Raw genomic sequence first — 17410 nt, 5'->3', positions numbered from 1 at the left:
AGATATTTCATTTCATTCAAAAATCATCTCTTAATTCATTCAGACTTATGATCTAGCACCTTAGAAGCATCCAAGTTCGAGATCTTTCAAGAAAGGTTGCTAGGATCGAATTCTTCTCATCTTTTCCTTCCAAAACCGAAACCACACCCAAGGTGAGTTTCATACCCCCTTCTTTTTGGTTTTTATGAGTTTTTATGGGGGAGAATACAAGTAAATATGTAGATCTATGTCTAAATGTATGCTATGTGTGATTTGATGCATGTATGTGTGTGATATCTTGTGTTTGTGATGAATATGCTATTCAACAATTGTGTAAAACCGAGATCTAAAACACGGGGAAGGAAATAAACATAACTTAAACTATTTTACACTAATCAAGTCAAGAAAAATAGTTTATATGGTTAGGATGTACATAGTTGAACATAAAACCCATTTTAGGGCTTAAATTGTCAAAAATACAAAACTTGGGGTCCAAACCGACAAATTATAAATTTTGAAGGATAAGAAGGGTCCAAACAGTTTTTAAAATAATTTTTCTGAACATCAACATTTTTTAGGGGCTTAAAATGTAAAATTTTAATCTAATGGGCTAAATTTGGGCTTTTCGGCCCAATAAGCTTCAAAGTGCGAAATTTCTAAAATGAGGGGCTGGAAATGAATTTTTTTGTAAAACAGGGGATTTGAAGTGAAACAAAACTATACCAATGGTCAAAAATGCTTTTCAAATTCAAAAAGGATCAAAGATGTAAAAGTTTTCTACTTTGGGCCAAAACTGTCAAAGTTGGAAAATTTAGGGTTTCAACCGAGAAAACATTATTCTGGAAGGACTAAAGCTGTTTATAAAAATAAATTTGGACTAAAAATGTCTTTTCTATAAGTTTATGATACAAAAGTGTCAAAATAATGTTTTAATGACTAAAATGAAATTCTTTTATATAAAGGACTCAAAGTGTTATTTTTTTATATAAAAGAAAGGTTGTGAAAAAGTAAAAATTCTTACTTTTAAACGAATTAATTCATCAAGACAAATACGAGATCCACGACTACCGGCGAAACGAAATAACAAATACACTTTCAACACCAATATCGTTACTAAACGAATTGATTCGGTCTCGAATCAATAACAAATCAAAAATCAATAAACAATAGTACTTCAATAAACACGCAAAATCTACGAGGATTCAATATTCAATCTTTGGGCTCGAAAGTTTCAAATCGTGCTTGTTGGGCCTTTCTAGCCCAATAACATGATCTTTAGGCCCAAAGGGAACGCGCTTACATGTTATCAGGTATTCTATGACCTAATTCCATGTAAAAGGACTTTCAATAGCTCTATTATGTTGTTGGGCCCTAATGGTCCACTAGTACTGCTAGTAAAGTCGAGAAGTCAAATGCGAGTCGGGCCAAGTGCCTTTCGCATTCCCGATAGCCTTGAATAACTTGTGGAAATAAAGGAGGCTTCTTACCCTCCTTTCTCCTCGGTTGTTGGGCTTACGAGAACTCAAGTAATTAGATTCGTGACGTTAAACAAGAGAAGTCAGGGTGGTTGGATTACGAGAGTAGTATGGACGACGCCTCAAGGATCGTTCATAATTTGTAGTTATAAACTAGTCATTTTCATTAATGCGTGATTATAACAACTCACAAACTTTAAGTAATCCAATGTCACCTGGGTAATCAAAAACATTCACCGTATCGCTATAACAGTAAACACGGCATGTAATTTGCGTATTGGGAAAGCATCGGGTTTTCCCGGAAAGTTCAACATTCTCACCTGCGTGATGCATACATAGTTCAACAATTATATATGTTTTCAAAATCGACAAGCATATTTACCGATCTCCACACTTTTTATAAACAAATACTCTTTTTAGAAAATATCGGATTTTCTAGGTGTTTCAACTTCACGAAAAATCATTTTCCATAACATTACTTATGAACTCACCAACATTTCATATGTTGACGTTTTCAAAATAACTTGTATTCTCAGGTAACAGGTAAACAGTAGAATATGTATCAAGTTATGTCATGGTGTTTTGTTTAGATTAATTATCAAACGGTTTATGTTATGGAATTGTAATGTTTAAAACAATGTACTGAATGTAAATTATATCAGTTGTAATATTTCAATGCATGGTGATGAATGATGTTATGATTCATGTATAATCATTGTGATGGTATTCAATTAAGTCACAATAGCCCTCAGACGTTTCCGCCGTCTGGTTCGGGGTGTGACATTAGGTCAGATGACTGACCCACCCCTGGTTCAAGGTCAACTCCTTGGTTAAAGTCAACTTCTAGTTGACTGGACTCGCCGAGTCATGGTACCGACTCACCGAGTCATTCTCCCACTAATTCGGTCCTACTCTACAAGCCCCTCTTCCCAATCACTGAGTCACCCATAACTCACTACTTGGGACGATAGAACCGGCTCGCGATCCTACTCACCACGTCCAAGAACAACTCGCCGAGTCCATACGAGCAGACCTCCCACTCGTTTCTAAATCCTCACCATAGCATCCCTTTTGAGGATTTGGGTTTTTGGTACTATTACAACACATTAGATTGCTAATTCCGCGTGTAAATACGAAGGGTTAGGCCTTCAACATCTAAATCCCTCTTACTCAGTAACTATTCGTCTGACTCGCCGAGTTTGAAGAACAACTCGTCGAGTACCAAGCAATCTTCATAGGACTCGCCGAGTTGTTCATCCAAGTCGCTGAGTCTAAGGCCGTCTTCAAAGAACTCGCCGAGTCCCTTGACCCATTTCCCATATAGACCAAATCTGAGACATGCAACGCTTCAAAACCATAGATCTATGTTCCTAGGGCATGCATGGCCTTACAAGCTTCAAAAGGCAAATCCAAGCTCTTTATGAGGTCATACACTCAATGGGGACCTTAATCACTTCATCCATAGGAACTTTATGCTTCTAATACGTCCACAAGGTCTAGATCTAAAGTCCTTTCGGATCATTAAGCACAAACACATGGAGTTTGGTGTTTTAGGGCTTGAAAACCACCAATCTGGGACAAAAATGGTATCTAATGAACTAGTGATCAAGGTATGAACTTTTCTACCTGAATGGAAGCTTCTCACAGTGTAGATTTCGGATCTACTCCCTTCCTTGCACTCTTCAACCTCCTCCTTCTTCTTCTAAGCTCCAAACTTCCTTCACTAAGCAAAATCACTCACAAGAACAATATGGGGGTTAGGGTCTCTCATTACAACTCTCTAGAAGTGATAGGGACAAGGAGGCTGTCACACCCCCGAACCAGACGGCGGAAACGTCCGGGGGCTGTCGTGACTCAATTGAATACCATAACATTGAATATATATGAAACATAACAACATTCGTCACCATTCATTAACATAGTACAACCAGTAGCGTTTACATATCATACATTGTTTAAACATTACATTCCCCAAAAATTAATTCGTTCAATTCATACAAAAATAAACCGCATCCGTCACTGAATAGGATTTCCCTTGACTCACTGGTTCCCTGAGAATACAAGTATTTTGAAAATCGTCAACATATGAAATGTTGGTGAGTTCATAAGTAGTGTTTGAAATCCAATGTTTTGTATTGTTTGAAAACCACCAGAAAATCCGATATTTTCTGAACAGAAAAGCTTTTGAAAATGTTGTGAAGATCCATAGGTATGCTTGTTTGTTTCTATACTTAAAGAAAATTTGTTCATCAAGGTTGTATGCGTTTTGAATCTGTATGTATTAAAACGAAACCCTAGGAAAACCCGATGTTTTCCTAATTTCTTATATTACATGAAGTTACATTGAAATCATTGCATAGCGCATAGTGTCAGTCACAGGCGACGTTGGAAGGTTCTCGAGCAGGATTATTTACTACAAACTCGCGTTACACAAACGCCCAGTTTATAGTTATACTAACGAACCCGAAGGCGTCGTCAGTACTAATCGCGTTATCCAATCGCCCTGACTAGGTGTAGTCCCACATCCGAAGAGAAAGAGGTCACGAAGACCCCGGTGACTCCATTAACCGGTTGGGGATATAGTGTACGAGGGGTCCCAGACCCGCCTCGCAAAAAGGCAGACTCCACTGGCGACACTAAAGGACCCTTGGGGACCAGTAGTCTACAGCCATTGAAAGTCCGGTTACGTCGTGTCGGATTGGTAAAACCCAACACTTCGTAAGATAGAGGTCTTCGGGCCTTAAGATCAGGTCATTGGGCTAGCTAGGCTCAACGAACAAGATTTTACACTTTTGGGGCCCGAAGATGGTGCGTAGACGTCTGTGCACACTCGTATGTATAGTGAATTCCAAATCGTTAGTTGTATGAATCGTAGTGTCGTAGTGTCATAGCGTCGTAGTGTTAGTAGTTTTCGGATTTTATTGGTTCGAGACCGAACCAATTCGTTTAACAACGACTTTTGGTATTGTAGTGTATTGAATTTCGTCGATAGTCACGATGCCATTATTTGATCAAATTGTGTATATTGAACTAGCCTTGAAATATTTCTGTTTTCAGCCCCTCATCATTTGTAAAAATTACATTTTTAACCCTTTATATAAAATACTTCCCGGTTTAGTCCTCAAACTATTTTTCTTGACATTTTAATACCAAAAATTATTGAAATTAATATTTTTCAACATATTTTTCATAAAAACAGTTTAAGTTCCTGGAGATGCAGTTTTTACGGTTTTAACCCCTTCTTTTCGCAACTTTTACAATTTTGGCCCAATTTGGAAAAATTTTGCAACTTTGGTCCTTTTTAAATTTAAAAAGCGTTTTTAACCTTTGAAAAGGAGTTGGAACACTTATAGTCCACTGTTTTACAGAAAGTTACGGTTTTGGCCCTCCAAAACAGAAAAATTTGCATAATGGGCCTTATTGGGCCGAAAATTACATTTTTAGCCCATTAAGCTTAAAATTTATGATTTTAGTCCACTAAATGAGTATATTTCCAGAAATTTACTTATGAAAACTGTTTTAGCACACTTCATCCATCAGAATCTGTGAAATGTCGTTTTGGACCCTTATTTTTGCATTTTTCACATTTTAGGCCCAAAATTTGTGTTTTTAACCCAAAGAAATTATCATTAACTACTTAGCCAATTTTTCTTGAAGCACTTAGTGTTTAGAAATATATTTGAAGTTAAAATCATGTAGCACAAGTTACATCTCGGTTTTGATGAGTTTTGAGGCTAGATCCAACATAAAAACACATAAAAGCATACATATAAGCATGGAAATCATACAAGGCACACAAATACATATAGATCTACACATATGACTTGTATTCTCCCCCCAAAAACAAGTGAAAACAGAAAATAGGGGGGTATGAAGCTCACCTTGGGGTGTTGGTTCGGTTTTTTTTTTTTTTTGCAAGGAAATGGAAGGAAAAATGAAGTGTTTTTGGCCTTGGCTCCCTTTGATGAAGATCTCGAGTTTTGAGATAGTTCTAGGATGCTAGATCACGATTTTTGCATAGATTAGGAAAGGATTTTGATAACAAAAGAATTTAAACCATAGATCTATGCATAATCTTACCTTAGATGATGATTTACTTGCAAAATCCTCTTGGAAAGTCCCTAAATTTCGAGATTTTTGGAGGGGGGAAGGAGAGAGTTTCTTGAGAGAATTTTTGAGAGAATTTGTGAGATGTGTGTGTGTGTTGGTTATCCTCGGCCGAAACAAGAAGGGAGAGGGAGAGAGAGAGAGAAGGAAGAAAAGACTTTGAGGTGATGCTTGCATGGATGAATGTGATTTTTGCATGGAGAACCCATGGGTAAAAATGAGGTGGCACTTAAAAGTCAACCTCTCCTTGTGTTTGGGCCTTGGGCCGAGAATATGAAGGGAAAGAGGAAAAATTTGGGCTTTTGCCCCTAAGCCCAACATTAGAGGTAGTTTAGGGTATTTATTGGACTTATAAAATAAAATTGTGATTTTTATGCTTTATTAAGCTAGGTTAGGTTAAGTTATGGATCAAAACTTGTGTTTTATTTCATTCTAGGTTCTACTTAGCCCAAAATATTGAAATAAACGAATGTGGGTCCAATTAGAGCCCAATTAGGGTCCTAAACCCATGATAGTCCAATTGGAAGCTTATTGGTCCATTTGGATCCAATAAGGAAGTCCTAGTCCTAAATGGACTTAACAAGAACTTCTAGGGTCTCCAATTGTTTGATGACTACTTATAGTACTTGTATTTGATTGAAGTTTTTGATTCACATTAGGTTGAATGCATAGATTACACGGCTCAAAATTTACAGTTGTGACATCATCCCCCCGTTAGAGGGAATTTCGTCCCGAAATTCTGTTTGAAAGCTAGATTTGAGAAAACTAGAATAGGTGAGGGTACTTTTGCTTCATTTGATCTTCGCGTTCCCACGTGAATTCTGGCCCACGCTTTGCGTTCCACCGTACCTTCACAATCGGGATGCGACTCTGCTTAGTACGCTTCACCTCCCTGTCCATAACCTCGATTGGTTCTTCGACGAACAGGAGATTCTCATTGATTTCGATTTCGTCGAGAGGGATGACAAGGGTTTCATCCGACAGGCACTTTTTCAGATTAGAAACATGAAACACGGGGTGCACACCATTTAGCTCTGGGGGTAGTTGTAGTCTGTATGCTACTGGACCTACTCGGGCGACGATTTCGAAAGGTCCAACGTATCGCGGGTTCAGCTTTCCCCGTTTTCCGAAACGTATAACCCCTTTCCAGGGTGAGACCTTCAACATTACTCGATCACCGACCTGGAACTCTAAGGGCTTTCGCCGTTTATCAGCGTAGCTCTTTTGCCGGTCACGCGATGCCTGTAGTCGAGCTTTGATCTGGACAATCTTTTCTGTAGTCTCGCGAATGATTTCCGGTCCCGTTAATGCTCCGTTCGACGTATGTGTTCCTGCCAGCTGGGTGTCACCTACTTCGGCCCAACATAACGGTGATCTACATTTACGCCCGTACAGTGCTTCGAAAGGGGCCACCTTAATGCTCGAATGATAACTATTGTTATATGAAAACTCGATCAACGGTAGGTGGGTATCCCAAGACTTTCCGAAGTCTATCACGCATGCACGAAGCATGTCTTCAAGCGTCTGAATGGTTCGTTCGCTTTGCCCGTCCGTTTGTGGGTGATACGCCGTACTCATATCGAGATGAGTTCCCATTGCCTTGTGGAGCGACTGCCAAAAGCGTGACGTGAACCTACTGTCCCTATCCGAGATGATAGATTTTGGTACTCCATGAAGTCTTACAATCTCTCGTAGGTACAACCGCGTCAGCCTTTCTATCTTGTAAGACTCTTTGATTGGCAGGAAATGGGCAGATTTCGTCAGTCGGTCGATTATTACCCATATGGTGTCCAAACCGTCTGACGTCTTAGGCAGCTTGGTCACGAAGTCCATAGAAATCCCCTCCCATTTCCACTCAGGGATTTCCGGTTGTTGTAACAATCCGGAAGGTTTCTGGTATTCCACTTTTACTTTGGCACACGTAAGGCACTTACTAACATAAGTTGCGATTTCCGCCTTCATGTTAGGCCACCAATAGTGCTGCTTAATGTCCAAATACATCTTGTCCGAACCAGGATGAATGGAGTATCGTGTCTTGTGGGCTTCCTTCATAACGATCTCCCTGAATCCTCCGATTTTTGGAACCCAAATACGGTTCATGAAGTAGTATACCCCATTCTCTCTGACTTCCAGGTTCTTCTCCATTCCGCGTAATGCCTCGCTGGTTCTATTTTCCGTTTCCATAGCCTCGGCCTGGACTGATGCAATTTGAGCGGTCAGATGAGACTGGATGGTTATCGAGTGCGTTTTCGTACGGCGATTTGTGTACTCCTTCCGACTTAATGCGTCAGCTACCACGTTGGCCTTGCCTGGATGGTACTTGATCTCGCATTCGTAGTCGTTTAACAACTCCACCCATCTTCGTTGTCTCATGTTCAGCTCCTTCTGATTCAAGATGTGCTGGAGACTTTTGTGGTCCGTGAAGATGGTGCACTTTGTACCGTACAGATAGTGCCTCCAAATTTTTAGAGCGAAGACCACAGCTCCCAGTTCTAGGTCGTGGGTGGTGTAGTTTACTTCGTGCGTCTTTAATTGGCGGGACGCATATGCTATCACTTTTCCACGTTGCATGAGAACGCAACCTAAGCCTTGGTTCGACGCGTCGCAGTAAACTACAAAATCTTCCGTTCCTTCGGGTAGAGATAATACAGGAGCGCTACAAAGAGCTTGCTTCAGGGCTTGAAACGCAAATTCTTGCCGGTCTGTCCACTTGAATGGCACACTCCTTTGCGTAAGCAAGGTAAGTGGCTTGGCGATTTTTGAGAAGTTTTGGATGAATCTCCTATAGTAGCCTGCTAGGCCTAAGAACTGACGAATCTCTGTGGGCGTAGTCGGAGTTGCCCATCCTTCCACCGCTTTGACCTTAGAAGGATCCACATGAATTCCGTCTTGGCTTACTACGTGGCCTAGGAAATTCACACTCCGGAGCCAGAACTCGCACTTGGAGAGTTTGGCGTACAGCTTTTCCATTCGCAGGGTCTCTAGGATTTGTCGGAGATGTTGGCCATGCTCCTCTTTGCTTCGAGAGTAGACGAGGATGTCATCGATAAACACAATGACGAAGTTGTCCAAGAACGGTCTACAGATTCGATTCATTAGGTCCATAAATGCGGCGGGTGCATTTGTTAGACCGAAGGGCATTACGACGAATTCATAATGTCCATAGCGGGTTCGGAAAGCGGTTTTTGGGATATCTTCTTCTCGGACCTTGAGTTGATGGTATCCGGACCGTAGATCAATTTTAGAAAAATAGCTAGCTCCTTGGAGCTGGTCGAATAGATCATCGATTCGTGGAAGTGGGTAGCGGTTTTTAACAGTGAGTTTATTCAACTCTCTGTAATCGATGCACATTCTGAAAGATCCGTCCTTCTTTTTGACAAAGAGCACCGGAGCTCCCCATGGCGAGTAACTAGGTCGGATAAATCCCTTGTCCAGAAGCTCACTGAGTTGGCTAGACAATTCCTGCATTTCAGCAGGTGCCAATCGATATGGTGACTTAGCGAGAGGAGTTGCTCCTGGGACGAGGTCTATTCGGAACTCAACCTGTCTCTCTGGGGGTACTCCTGGAAGATCTTCAGGAAACACGTCCGGGAATTCGCACGCCACCGGAATGTCTTGGATGTTAATTTCTTCTTTGGCCTTGTCCACTATGTGGGCCAAGAACGCTAGGTTGTTCTTTCGCAGTTGTTTTTGTGCTTTGATGCACGAGATAAGACGAAGATTCGTGCTAGGTTTGTCTCCGTAAATTACTAGGGTTTCGTGATTCGGGAGACGAAGGCGAACGGCCTTCTCGTGGCACAAAACCTCAGCATGGTGGGGACTTAACCAATCCATGCCGATAATCACATCGAAACTCCTAATTGACACTGGCATCAGATCTACTCGTAAGACGTGTTGGTTAAGGGTTAGGGTACATCCAGTGTAGATTTCCCTAGTGGATTCGGTCTTCCCATTGGCCATTTCCACCGTATAGGTTTCATTTAACTTTTGGGGTTGTTGTTTTAATAAGTGTTTAAACTTATCGCTTACGAAACTCCGCTCCGCTCCGGTATCAAATAAGATGCATGCATAAGTGTGGTTTAGGAGGAACGTACCGGTCACAACTGCGGGGTCCTGAACTGCATCACTCTGACCCATAGTCAACATTCTTCCTGCTCCTCCGTTTCCTGAGTTGTTGTTGTTAGGGCAATCTCGGCGAAAATGTCCCGTCCTTCCACACCCGTAGCAGGTGTGGCTAGACCCTGCATTACTGCCGCCGGCATTGGTGTTGTTGTTATTGCGGTAGTTGTTGTTGTTCTGGTTGTTCCCCTGACTCTGGTTCTGAGAAGGATAAGTCCTGCAGAACCTTGCAGTGTGTCCCCTTCGGTTGCAACTGGTGCAATGGAGTTCCCGGCATTCTCCTTGGTGATGGAAACTGCACTTGTTGCATTTGGGAAGACTACCGGAATAGGGCCTTGAAGCATTTGAAGCAGCTGAGGCTGGAGCATGTGAGGTGACTGGAACCGGCGCAGTAACAGCGTTAACTGCCACTGTTTGCTGCCTTTTTGAGGTCTCGGGGCCCTGACGCCCCTTCCTCTTGTGGTTCCATCCTTTCTTACCATCGCTCTCCTTCTTCTTCTCGGTCTCCACTGGTTTTTCGCCCTTTTTGTGGTTATGATCATATAGCCTCTTTGCCAATCTCTTCGCGCTGTCAAACGTTTCAGGGTTAGCAGCTATCACATTCCCTTGAATGGGGGATGTCAGTCCCCAGATGAATCGTTCAATCTTCTTTCCCTCTGATGTGATCATACCCGGGCACAACAGGGATAGTTCGCTGAACCTCGATATGTAAGCATCGATGTTCCCATTCTGCACCGTGAGGTTCCACAACTCCTGCTCCATCTTCTGTATTTCACCTCGGGGGCAGTACTCAGCCGTCAACATCTCTTTCATTTCTGTCCAGGGTATAGAGTTGGCAATAGGGAGTGTCATAGCTTCTATGTGACCATTCCACCAAGTGAGTGCTTGGTCCACGAAAGTGCAGGCCGCGAACTTCACCTTCATCTGCTCGGGGCACTCGCATATCTCGAACACCGATTCTACCTTCTCGATCCATCGCTTTAGGGCGATCACTCCTCCGGTACCGTTGAAAGTTCGGGGTTTAGCGTTCGCAAAATCCTTGTAGGTGCATGCTCTAGTGAGTCCTTGGTTCGTCCCGTTGTTCGAACTCCCAGATCCTTGCCCGTTACCTCCTCCGTTGTTTCCTCGGTGAAGTTGTGCCATCGCTGCTGTGACTGCAGCAGACACGGCTGCCTGGAAGGCAGTGGAGTCAGCTTCGGGCGGGGTTGGTCCTGGGTTTCCGCGAGTAGTTGGGCGAGGCATCCTTCTGTCATGAAACGGAAAGATGTTGAGTGTTCGTGGTTTCTGGGAGGTTGCGACCCTACTATCTAGGTGTATGGTGCGAACCTAAACATTACTATCATCAAGCATGCAATCATAATGTCTCAACACATAGCAACTAAGAATAACTTAGCAAAACACACAAAAGTTCATTAATATTATCCGCATTTAGTACAAGAAAATTTGCTCGTAGGAGCATACATAGATAACGCTAATCTGACAGCATAACGGCTCCATGAGTAGTGTAGTCACTTAATCATAGAGCCGGAGTACATAACATAGTTCCTAATAACCTACTATGATAAGTCTATTCCTAACCGCGATGAGCTGCGTCAGGAGGTGGTGCCGAAGTCATATGCCGAAATGTTGTGTCAGTAGCTGCGCCATCTCTGCCATGTCTCCTATAACCTCATCCCTCTCATGCTCTGCTCGCACTGCTCGAGCCTCCATCGCATACAGCTGTCGTCGCAGTGCAGCGATCTCAGCTTCGAGGGAACGGTTCTCTCCTGGGGTGTTCGCTGGTGGAGCAGGGTGATCGGGTTGGGCCTCGTCCTCGCATGGCGGGAGGGGGTTCTGGTCCCCGACCCGACCGTCTTTGTCGTCATCGTCGAGCTCTCTAAATTCGTATTCAGTGTCTATGTATTCGTCGGGTCCGACATCGTGTGCTCCGCCTGGATTCCCTCCTGGCTCATCCACAAGCATCCCGTGAGCTACTAAGGCCTGATAAAACTGAATACCCTGCTGCTCCTCCTCTGGCCACCCGTTGTTTCCCTGATTAGGGAAGTAGGGGTCTCCCGGGTGATGAAAGCCAGCCATGCTGTCTGCGCGAGTACGTAAATATACTACATTATCCTAGGATGCTATATCTATCATACATACTAAGCAACATTCTCTTTTTGGGTGATAAAGGGTATAGTTTTAGGTTCCCTGGCTATCCCGATCTCATCAAGACGTGTGTTAGTTTTACCTTGGAGAGAATGTAGTTGATCAGGCTACATTCACTCCTTGGTATCCCTAAGAACAGTCCCGAATTAACCAAGATACCAGCATTATTGTGTTTGATTCGACGCTAGGTTCTTATCCCTAATGCAAGCAAGTGTGTTTTATTTACTTGTGTTGTTCAGAGTTATGTTAGTCCCTCTTTTTGGTTTATAGTTGCATGTCAATGTATGGCTCGACATGCTAGTTCACTATAAACAAAGCTCTGATACCAACCTGTCACACCCCCGAACCAGACGGCGGAAACGTCCGGGGGCTGTCGTGACTCAATTGAATACCATAACATTGAATATATATGAAACATAACAACATTCGTCACCATTCATTAACATAGTACAACCAGTAGCGTTTACATATCATACATTGTTTAAACATTACATTCCCCAAAAATTAATTCGTTCAATTCATACAAAAATAAACCGCATCCGTCACTGAATAGGATTTCCCTTGACTCACTGGTTCCCTGAGAATACAAGTATTTTGAAAATCGTCAACATATGAAATGTTGGTGAGTTCATAAGTAGTGTTTGAAATCCAATGTTTTGTATTGTTTGAAAACCACCAGAAAATCCGATATTTTCTGAACAGAAAAGCTTTTGAAAATGTTGTGAAGATCCATAGGTATGCTTGTTTGTTTCTATACTTAAAGAAAATTTGTTCATCAAGGTTGTATGCGTTTTGAATCTGTATGTATTAAAACGAAACCCTAGGAAAACCCGATGTTTTCCTAATTTCTTATATTACATGAAGTTACATTGAAATCATTGCATAGCGCATAGTGTCAGTCACAGGCGACGTTGGAAGGTTCTCGAGCAGGATTATTTACTACAAACTCGCGTTACACAAACGCCCAGTTTATAGTTATACTAACGAACCCGAAGGCGTCGTCAGTACTAATCGCGTTATCCAATCGCCCTGACTAGGTGTAGTCCCACATCCGAAGAGAAAGAGGTCACGAAGACCCCGGTGACTCCATTAACCGGTTGGGGATATAGTGTACGAGGGGTCCCAGACCCGCCTCGCAAAAAGGCAGACTCCACTGGCGACACTAAAGGACCCTTGGGGACCAGTAGTCTACAGCCATTGAAAGTCCGGTTACGTCGTGTCGGATTGGTAAAACCCAACACTTCGTAAGATAGAGGTCTTCGGGCCTTAAGATCAGGTCATTGGGCTAGCTAGGCTCAACGAACAAGATTTTACACTTTTGGGGCCCGAAGATGGTGCGTAGACGTCTGTGCACACTCGTATGTATAGTGAATTCCAAATCGTTAGTTGTATGAATCGTAGTGTCGTAGTGTCATAGCGTCGTAGTGTTAGTAGTTTTCGGATTTTATTGGTTCGAGACCGAACCAATTCGTTTAACAACGACTTTTGGTATTGTAGTGTATTGAATTTCGTCGATAGTCACGATGCCATTATTTGATCAAATTGTGTATATTGAACTAGCCTTGAAATATTTCTGTTTTCAGCCCCTCATCATTTGTAAAAATTACATTTTTAACCCTTTATATAAAATACTTCCCGGTTTAGTCCTCAAACTATTTTTCTTGACATTTTAATACCAAAAATTATTGAAATTAATATTTTTCAACATATTTTTCATAAAAACAGTTTAAGTTCCTGGAGATGCAGTTTTTACGGTTTTAACCCCTTCTTTTCGCAACTTTTACAATTTTGGCCCAATTTGGAAAAATTTTGCAACTTTGGTCCTTTTTAAATTTAAAAAGCGTTTTTAACCTTTGAAAAGGAGTTGGAACACTTATAGTCCACTGTTTTACAGAAAGTTACGGTTTTGGCCCTCCAAAACAGAAAAATTTGCATAATGGGCCTTATTGGGCCGAAAATTACATTTTTAGCCCATTAAGCTTAAAATTTATGATTTTAGTCCACTAAATGAGTATATTTCCAGAAATTTACTTATGAAAACTGTTTTAGCACACTTCATCCATCAGAATCTGTGAAATGTCGTTTTGGACCCTTATTTTTGCATTTTTCACATTTTAGGCCCAAAATTTGTGTTTTTAACCCAAAGAAATTATCATTAACTACTTAGCCAATTTTTCTTGAAGCACTTAGTGTTTAGAAATATATTTGAAGTTAAAATCATGTAGCACAAGTTACATCTCGGTTTTGATGAGTTTTGAGGCTAGATCCAACATAAAAACACATAAAAGCATACATATAAGCATGGAAATCATACAAGGCACACAAATACATATAGATCTACACATATGACTTGTATTCTCCCCCCAAAAACAAGTGAAAACAGAAAATAGGGGGGTATGAAGCTCACCTTGGGGTGTTGGTTCGGTTTTTTTTTTTTTTGCAAGGAAATGGAAGGAAAAATGAAGTGTTTTTGGCCTTGGCTCCCTTTGATGAAGATCTCGAGTTTTGAGATAGTTCTAGGATGCTAGATCACGATTTTTGCATAGATTAGGAAAGGATTTTGATAACAAAAGAATTTAAACCATAGATCTATGCATAATCTTACCTTAGATGATGATTTACTTGCAAAATCCTCTTGGAAAGTCCCTAAATTTCGAGATTTTTGGAGGGGGGAAGGAGAGAGTTTCTTGAGAGAATTTTTGAGAGAATTTGTGAGATGTGTGTGTGTGTTGGTTATCCTCGGCCGAAACAAGAAGGGAGAGGGAGAGAGAGAGAGAAGGAAGAAAAGACTTTGAGGTGATGCTTGCATGGATGAATGTGATTTTTGCATGGAGAACCCATGGGTAAAAATGAGGTGGCACTTAAAAGTCAACCTCTCCTTGTGTTTGGGCCTTGGGCCGAGAATATGAAGGGAAAGAGGAAAAATTTGGGCTTTTGCCCCTAAGCCCAACATTAGAGGTAGTTTAGGGTATTTATTGGACTTATAAAATAAAATTGTGATTTTTATGCTTTATTAAGCTAGGTTAGGTTAAGTTATGGATCAAAACTTGTGTTTTATTTCATTCTAGGTTCTACTTAGCCCAAAATATTGAAATAAACGAATGTGGGTCCAATTAGAGCCCAATTAGGGTCCTAAACCCATGATAGTCCAATTGGAAGCTTATTGGTCCATTTGGATCCAATAAGGAAGTCCTAGTCCTAAATGGACTTAACAAGAACTTCTAGGGTCTCCAATTGTTTGATGACTACTTATAGTACTTGTATTTGATTGAAGTTTTTGATTCACATTAGGTTGAATGCATAGATTACACGGCTCAAAATTTACAGTTGTGACAGAGGCCAAGTTAGTGTGCTTAAATAGGGTGCCAACACTTGGGTTAGGGTTTTTGCCCAACAGGGCCTACTCGCCGAGTCGGGGAACCGACTCGCCGAGTCCAAGGCTCAGACTTTGCGTCTCATCCCGCTCCTACTCGGCGAGTCGGTCCTTCAACTCGCAGAGTCCAAGGCAAAAATGCATGAATTTAGAATTATTAATTACAAGAAATACGTACCGGGAACCAGGTGCTACAAATAGTCTCTTGAAAACTAGCTTCAATTGTGTTCAAGCCTATAATGGTTCACACCCACAACACAAGAACCTTAGAAGGATTAGAAGAGATGGGAGAGAAGGGGATACTTTTGGATCTAGTATGAGGAATATCATGGCCAAAAATTCCTAGGTTCAAGGCCCTATTTATAGCTGATTAAGAAACACATAGATACCCTAATTTGAACATAAAATAATATTATTTCAAAAAGGTAGTTATCTAGTTCCTTGATTATCTTCATGAAGGCTTCCAAAATGCTCCAATAGGAGCTTCCAAACCGTCCAATAGAGTAAGGTTCTAGAACCTATCCTTTGCTCAACATTTGAACAATTACATCTATAGTCCTTCAATTTTTAATTAATTATAATTAACCTAGAAATAATTCCAAATTAATATGTTAATAAATCATTTATCTCTCACCTACAATCAATCTAAACAATTATTGGTTATGAGGAAAACCTAAAAAGGACTTTACTTTTATTCATCAACATTATACCAATTTAGTTAGGACTTTAGATACTTTAATCCAACAATCTCTCACTTGGATAAGTCGCTAACTAAAATTGCTCTTACAACTCCAAATAACCAGTAAAGTGTGTTTTGAAGGCACTACCAGACTTTGTTGGCCTTAAGATAAGTAACGAGTGTTTTAAAGAAAAATATTTCCTATAATCATGGTAGTATCATTGACTTTTAACCTAATTTTTTCCCTATTTTATCTACACTCGTTCTCTCTGTAACACCGCCTTCCATTCCTCTGTAATATCACCGCCCATTCCTCCTTTTTCTCTAAAAATCCACCGACCACCACACTTCTACAATCTCCATCTTCAACGCATTCTTCCTGACTGTCCGACCACCATTGCCACCTAAAACCACTACTTTCATCCACGATAATCATGTTCTATTTTCAAATACGTCTTCAAGTTATCAAAGTCTTTGGAGGTTAACGTAAATCTAGAACAACCAGACTTCGGTACCCTAATTTCAGAATGTAATACAAAACCAAAATTGTTGCAAAATCTGAATCTCCTCTCAATTTTAATCAAATTTCTGCTCTTTTTCGGGTATAAAAAAGGTAAGCCTTTTTTTTTTTTTTTTTATCAATTTCTTGAGAATCTTTTGCAAGGAAATCAACCTAGGGCTGATTGAGATTGGACCATTCTCCTTTAAGCATCCCTATCCTTCTCCGGTAAGCTACCTTTCTGCGTTTTCTTTTTATTTATATCTCTATCGTTAATCTTGTTCTTTTCAATATCTTCTGCAATCTTGGTAAGTTAAATTCTATTTCTTCTTGGTATCAGTTACGATTACTTGTTATCTCTGGGTTATTCGCGTCCAATGTTAGGGTTACTCCACCCGACCGACTTCTATAGTCTATGGTTTTCTGTGAATCTTGTATTGAAATTAGACTACGTTGCCAAGATTTAGGTTTTCATTGACTTTTGTTCTAGATCGTAGTACTGTTCTGGAATTCAAATTGATTTGGGTTCTTTTTGGCAAATTTACACCGATTTTTTCAAGCTTTTCCTAGGGATTTTCCATACTTGAGTTCAACTCCTCCTGCAACTCCAAGCATAAGGCTGTTTTTATAAAATGTAATTCGTTTAGAATGGATTAGCAATACATTCTATTAGAATATGTATAGTTGTATTAAAATGTATAACCTATTATTCTATAAGAATATGTATGAATGTATTCAAGTGTCTACGAGTAAACAATGATCATGTTATTTTTCAACTAATGGTTCAAAGATGTTATCTTTCTTCAAGAAATTCATTTAATCAAAACATGTATTCTATCAGAAAATGTGTATTTTGCTATTATTATAAAATATTATTCTAACAGAAAGTCATTCTGACAGAATAAAATCATGTATAATTAAAAATTACGTTAGAATTAAAATTGAATTAATTAAAAAAATCAGAATTTTAAATCAAGATAATTATTTATCCCCAAAAATTTGGAATTTTCCTTTTCTAAATTTATTTCAATTGA

General features: G+C 40.5%; 1 pseudogene; it reads left to right on the top strand.

Annotated features, from left to right (window-relative positions):
- LOC145045618 (large ribosomal subunit protein uL2mz, N-terminal part-like) overlaps positions 1-17410 on the top strand; it is a 51506-nt pseudogene that overhangs the window by 31615 nt on the left and 2481 nt on the right.

Source organism: Lactuca saligna, chromosome 5 (genome assembly GCF_052625555.1).
Source record: "Lactuca saligna cultivar CGN05327 chromosome 5, ASM5262555v1, whole genome shotgun sequence".
Classification (NCBI taxonomy): domain Eukaryota; kingdom Viridiplantae; phylum Streptophyta; class Magnoliopsida; order Asterales; family Asteraceae; genus Lactuca; species Lactuca saligna.
Note: the sequence above shows the minus strand (reverse complement) of the source record. Positions and strands in the feature narration are given on the sequence as shown.